The sequence below is a fragment of the Microcebus murinus genome, chromosome 11 (genome assembly GCF_040939455.1).
Source record: "Microcebus murinus isolate Inina chromosome 11, M.murinus_Inina_mat1.0, whole genome shotgun sequence".
Classification (NCBI taxonomy): Eukaryota; Metazoa; Chordata; class Mammalia; order Primates; family Cheirogaleidae; genus Microcebus; species Microcebus murinus.
In genome coordinates, this window is record NC_134114.1 from 32,666,794 (window position 1) to 32,672,819 (window position 6,026).

The 6,026-nt window shown below is 42.6% G+C and overlaps 1 pseudogene; it reads left to right on the forward strand.

Moving 5' to 3' along the window:
* The first annotated feature begins 634 nt into the window (after positions 1 to 634).
* LOC105867827 (small ribosomal subunit protein mS35 pseudogene) lies at positions 635 to 1,601 on the forward strand (annotated as a pseudogene).
* The last annotated feature ends 4,425 nt before the right edge of the window (positions 1,602 to 6,026 follow it).

Sequence of the window (6,026 nt, forward strand, 5' to 3'; positions counted from 1 at the left end):
GAAAAATCATAACAAATTTAAATATCCCTTTGTTGCATGTAATCCAGACAAAAATAGAAAAAAGTATCATTTTAAGTAGGCATGGGACTCTCCTTTGCTACATCCATCCTAATTACTCCTTTATTCATTTCCCTGATATGCACGCTTGAGGACTTAACTTCTGAATCCAACTCTAGCATGAACTAGCTTTGTGGTCTTAAACTGTGATACAACCTCACTCAGTCTCAGGGCTAAAACAAGGCAATGCCTCTCAGATATGAGAAGAGATTAGACATTATAGTAATGTAATAGGTCTAGACTTGTCTGAAGGGGAGACTTTCCATCATGAATGGAAACTGTCAACAACTGAGCCCTTCCACTCACTCTCCACACTTCACTGCAAGATTCCATCAAAACACAAAGACTTTTATACTGCCTTCCAGAATGATATAACTTTCACCTTAATTCTATCAGCCTCTGAATTAATTTGAAGGAAATTGAGTGTTAATCCCCACATCATTTGATTTGGTGTCTGACTTCCTGTACATGACAGAACGCTATAAAAACTCACAGTCAGCTCCCCTACGGCTCTCCGTCCGCGCAGCCGTGGCGGCCGCAGCTCTCATGCGTGGCTGGCCTTGCACCGGGGAGTCAGGACCCTGTGTGCATTCTCCACCGCCGTGTCCCCGGCCACTCCTAGCCTTCAAAGAACGTCCAAAACTGAAAGAATGTCGAAAAGAAAGGCACTGCCTCCTAGGACAGAGAAAATGGCCGTTGACCAGGACTGGCCTAGCGTTTACCCTGCTGCAGCGCCATTTAAACCCTCTGTGGTACCTCTTCCTATTAGAATGGGTTATCCAATGAAAAAGGGCATGCCGTTGGCAAAGGAGGGAAATCTAGAACTTTTAAAGATTCCTAATTTTCTGCATTTGACTCCTGTAGCAATTAAAAGGCACTGTGAAGCTCTTAAAGAATTTTGCACTGAGTGGCCAGCTGCACTAGACAGTGATGAGAAATGTGAAAAGCATTTTCCAATTGAAATTGACACTGCTGATTACGTTTCATCAGGACCGTCTATTCGAAACCCCAAAGCACGAGTAGTAACCTTAAGGGTTAAACTTTCCAGTTTGAATTTAGATGACCACGCAAAGAAGAAACTTATTAAACTTGTAGGAGAGTGATACTGCAAGACCACAGATGTGCTTACCATCAAAACAGATAGATGCCCTTTAAGGAGACAGAATTATGATTATGCAATGTATCTACTAACAGTTTTATACCACGAGTCTTGGAAAACCGAAGAATGGGAAAAACATAAGACTGAAGCAGACATGGAAGAGTATATATGGGAAAATAGCTCCTCAGAAAAAAATATCCTGGAAACACTTCTCCAGATTAAAGCTGCTGAGAAAACTACGGACATAAATGAGGAAGAACTCCTTGGTACTAAAGAAGTTGAAGATTACAAAAATTGTGTCGTTACTCTTAAGAACGAGGAGGAAAATGAAAATACCCTTTCTCAGTACAAAGAATCAGTGAAGAGACTTAAATTTGACATGAATTACAAAGTAGAAAAATCTGCTTTATTTATTAATTTGATGATAGATGTAATCAGTATCTAATTGGGTATAAAATTGAAAATGTTAAAAAATCATCATTGTCTTATATCAGAGTTAAAGTTACTTCATTTCATACTAATGCTCACTGGCAATAATTATTCCAAAGTTTTCTTATTTGTACACTGGCACAATTAGAGTAATTAGATCGCTGATTTTTTTTTGTAAAGTGTTTTGATTTTATTTCTACACAATAACTTTGTATGCATATATACATATACTTAATTGTTATTTTGTCACTTGCCACATTTCTTTCCCCACAAGCTGGCATTCAGCGGTTGCTTTTGAGTAATGATTTTGGTTCTTTGGGAAGGTAGGCCCAGGACCTAGTCCCTTGACTTGCAGGTCAGTACTGGTTCACGTGGCTGCCTTCTAGCCATTCCATTTTTCAAAGTTGCCAATTCTGGTCAGAAACAGGTCCTCAGGAGTATTTTGTAACCTGAAATGTTTATTCCATCCCTCCCTTTCGGGGGCACTTTATGTTGATTCAACTCTGTCGAGCATTCTGCTTTCTATATTGTGAGGCTCACTTTGCCAGGCCTAAGCTTGCAGAAGAGTAGAAGTAGAGATTAGCTGGTTTTCATCCCTATGGATGCCCCAGTTAGAGAGTTGCCACAGCTCAGAAAGAAGTGACATATAAGGACCTTGAATTTAATTGTAGTAAACGATAAAATAAAAACTACCCTAACATATATTCCATTCAATTTGGCTATCATTTCAGTATTTTTAAGTATACCTGTAAGCTTTTTCTTACCACTTCCATACTTGTTGGCAAGTGATTAATTTAGAATCAGAGTAAAGGGATTATTGAGCATTTATTTGCCTAACAGATTTATTTTGTCTAACAGAATTAGAGAATATAAATAAAAGCCAAAAGGAATTTCAAAACAATTTCCTAAGACATTTGCATAAAATGAAGGTTGAGCTGGGCACAGTGGGCCCTGCCTGTAATCCCAGCACCTCTGAAGGCTAAGGCAAGAGGATCACCTGAGGCCAGGAGTTTGAGACTAGCTGGGGCAACATAGAGAGACACTCTGCCCCGTCTTAAAAAGAAAAGGTACAGTTTGGTATTGGTAAGGCCAGGGCTCTAGAGGATATAAAGGACAACAGGAAAGAGACATGTGTTGTGTTCTATTTGATGGAAATAGTGAATGAAAAGCAAAATAGGTAAAACAATTTTTTGATCATGTTTAGAACACATTTTAAGAAATATATCAGTTTATTTAGAGACTTGTGTGGAGTTAAGGAAAACTCAGATGCAGAAACAGGATTGAAGACAGAAATATTTTGAAAACAGTAGAAGCTAAAAAGAGATGTCACTGGAGAACATGTGAAGAAGTGGCAGCTTAGGGTGGTCCATCCTGTGTAATAATACAGTATAGATGAGAGCAGAAGGAGTAATGATCTGTAATCAAGAATTTGACCAAAGAGAGATCTGGCCTTTACCCAGACTCTCTAATAGGAGTGTCTTTGTTTTGGGTGAGAGCTAGCCCCAAAAGATCTGAGGACGGGGCCAGCCATGCCAGAAAAACCAGCCACGTGATTTAGCGTGAATGCTTTGGGTCACATGGTATCAGTCCACCTGACAGCTGAGATCAACTACCCAGGCAGACAGTCAGTCATACCTACATAATGGAACCCAATAAAAGCTCTGAACACTGAAGCTCAGGCAAACTTCTCTGGCTGGCAGTACTCCATCCATATTGTCACACACTGATCCTGGGAGCTAAGCATTTTTGACCCTTCCTGGACTTCAACCTATGTGCTGCTTCTCTTGGGTGATTTTAATATCTATCCTTTCCTGTAATAAACCATAATCATGAGAATAAAAAATAAAATAAAATAAAAACTCACAGTCAGTGATCGGTTGACGCATTGGCCCTTTTCTTTTTTTTTTTTTTTTTCCAAACAAGTCAGTTGTCTGAAGCATTGGCCCTTTTCTAGACTCCACGTGGCCTGGTCAAGCCTTATCCCTCCCCCTAGGAAGAGCCCTCTTGGAGGTGGACCTGTCCAGAGCCCCACATGCCTCTGGGCTTGAAGTGAGAACAAGCCTGGGCCTGGGCACTTGATAACTCAGAGGCACTGAGCTGTCACTCCTGCCAATGCCCTCAGCTGGTGGGAATGTGAATGCCTATGCGTGCTGGCAGGTGTGCTGTGTAAACACTGGGCTCAGAACCCTTCCCATAGTTGAAAAGGGCCACAAATGCTGTTAAGACCTACATGACCCAGAGCCAATGGCTGAAACCACAAGGGAGCTATATTCACCTCAGGAGGCTGATGGTACCAACAGCGGGATGCAATGGGGCCTGACCCAGCCAGGAGATGCCAGCGCTTGCAGAACCAGACACACACGCACACACTTTTCCTCATAGAGCCCAGGCCATCCCCAGAAACTACTAAAAACCAAGGTTTGAAATATGGAGGAACCTGGAAAGGAAAAAAGCCCCAGTCTTGCTTGCCACCCATTGCATAACCCACTTCAACTGAAGCCCTGGTTGGTGCCCCAAGCACCACAGTAAGTGCCCTCTTATTATTCCTGTGGACTTCTACACCTAAACTGTGCCCTGCATGCGTAGAGCCTTTTTTTTTTTTTTTTTTTTGAGACAGAGTCTCACTTTGTTGCCCAGGCTAGGGCCAGTGCTGTGACATCAGCCTAGCTCACAGCAACCTCAATCTCCCAGGCTCAAGCGAATCTCCTGCCTCAGCCTCCAGAGTAGCTGGGACTATAGGCACGAGCCACCATGCCAGGCTAATTTTTGTATATATATTTTTAGTTGGTCAATTAGTTTGTTTCGATTTTTTTAGTAGAGACAGGGTCTCGCTCAGGCTGGTTTCAAACTCCGGACCTCAAGTGATCCACCCGCCTCAGCCTCCCAGAGTGCTAGGATTACAGGCGTGAGCCACCGCGCCCGGCTTATAGAGCCTTGAGATCTCTACTGTGGATATCATTCCTTATTTTGTTCTTCCTTTCCTACATGACTTGAAAGTTTTTCAATTAGAAAATCTCTCCATGTAATTAGTATGTAAGCAACTTTTCTTTTAGATGTACTTAGAATTGTCATGGCACCTATTGAAATTGTACATGATGATTAAAGCCTTTCTATTATTTCTTCACCTTTGCAATTGGTTTGGGGTGGGTAAATCAGAATTGGAATCTGTATAGATGGGCCTGGGAAAGAAATGGGACAGGAACCTAGCTCAGAGTGTTGGCTTTGAGGACTGAACTCTGATCTTTTTCTTTTGCTAAAAACTCTTTCCTAAGGAGGCCAGCTGGGTGAGGCTGACAAACGGTAAATTCCCACTAAGCGGCTTTTGTTAACCAAATGAAGCAGTGGTTTACTTCCCAACCAGATTCTGGTATGGCATTAACATCACCTAAAAGATAAGAAGCCCCTGTCTTAACTCAAGCATCCTAGCAGATGCCTATTCTTAAATTTAAAGCATCTTAAAGCATCCTAGCAGGCGCCGATTGTAAATTTAAAATGTCCTCCTCTCTGGACCTCCCAGAGTGCTCATTACCCTTATCTTAAAGTAAGCATATCCTTTCTGGTCTTCTAGATGAAGTCTAACTCTCTCAGCCAATTGCCAGCCAAGGAATCTTTAAACCCACCTATGACCTGTAAGCCACCCCCCACCCCCCACTTCGAGATGTCCCACCTTTTTGGGCCAAACCAATGTATGCCTCTCATGTATTGATTTGTGACTTTGCCTGTAACCCTTGTCTCTCTGAAAATGTATAAAACTGAACTGTAACCCAGCCACAGCGAGCCCACTTGCTCAAGACTTCTTGAGAGTGGCTCCGGGTCATGGTCCTCCAATTTGGCTCAGAATAAACTTCTTTCAAATATTTCAGGCTTGGCCGGGCGCGTGGCTCACGCCTGTAATCCTAGCTCTTGGGAGGCCGAGGCGGGTGGATTGCTCAAGGTGAGGAGTTCAAAACCAGCCTGAGCAAGAGTGAGACCCCGTCTCTACTATAAATAGAAAGAAATTAATTGGCCAACTGATATATATATATAAAAAATTAGCCGGGCATGGTGGCGCATGCCTGTAGTCCCAGCTACTCGGGAGGCTGAGGCAGAAGGATCACTTGAGCCCAGGAGTTTGAGGTTGCTGTGAGCTAGGCTGACGCCACGGCACTCACTCTAGCCTGGACAACAAAGCGAGACTCTGTCTCAAAAAAAAATTAAATTAAATTAAAAAAAAAATATTTCAGGCTTGGATTTTTTCCGTCCACAGCTTGAACTCCAGGGTCCTTGAGGAGCTGTGTATGCCAATAGGGTGGGAAGAAACACTTGATGAAATTGCTTTGAAACTGACTATGGCCCTCCAGATGAGGGCAGAGAACAGGCATCAAGCTCTTCCTCATATGGCTTAAAGGTTACATGAACAAAGAGTGGAGGCAGGACTGAGGGATGCCTACCTAGACAGCTG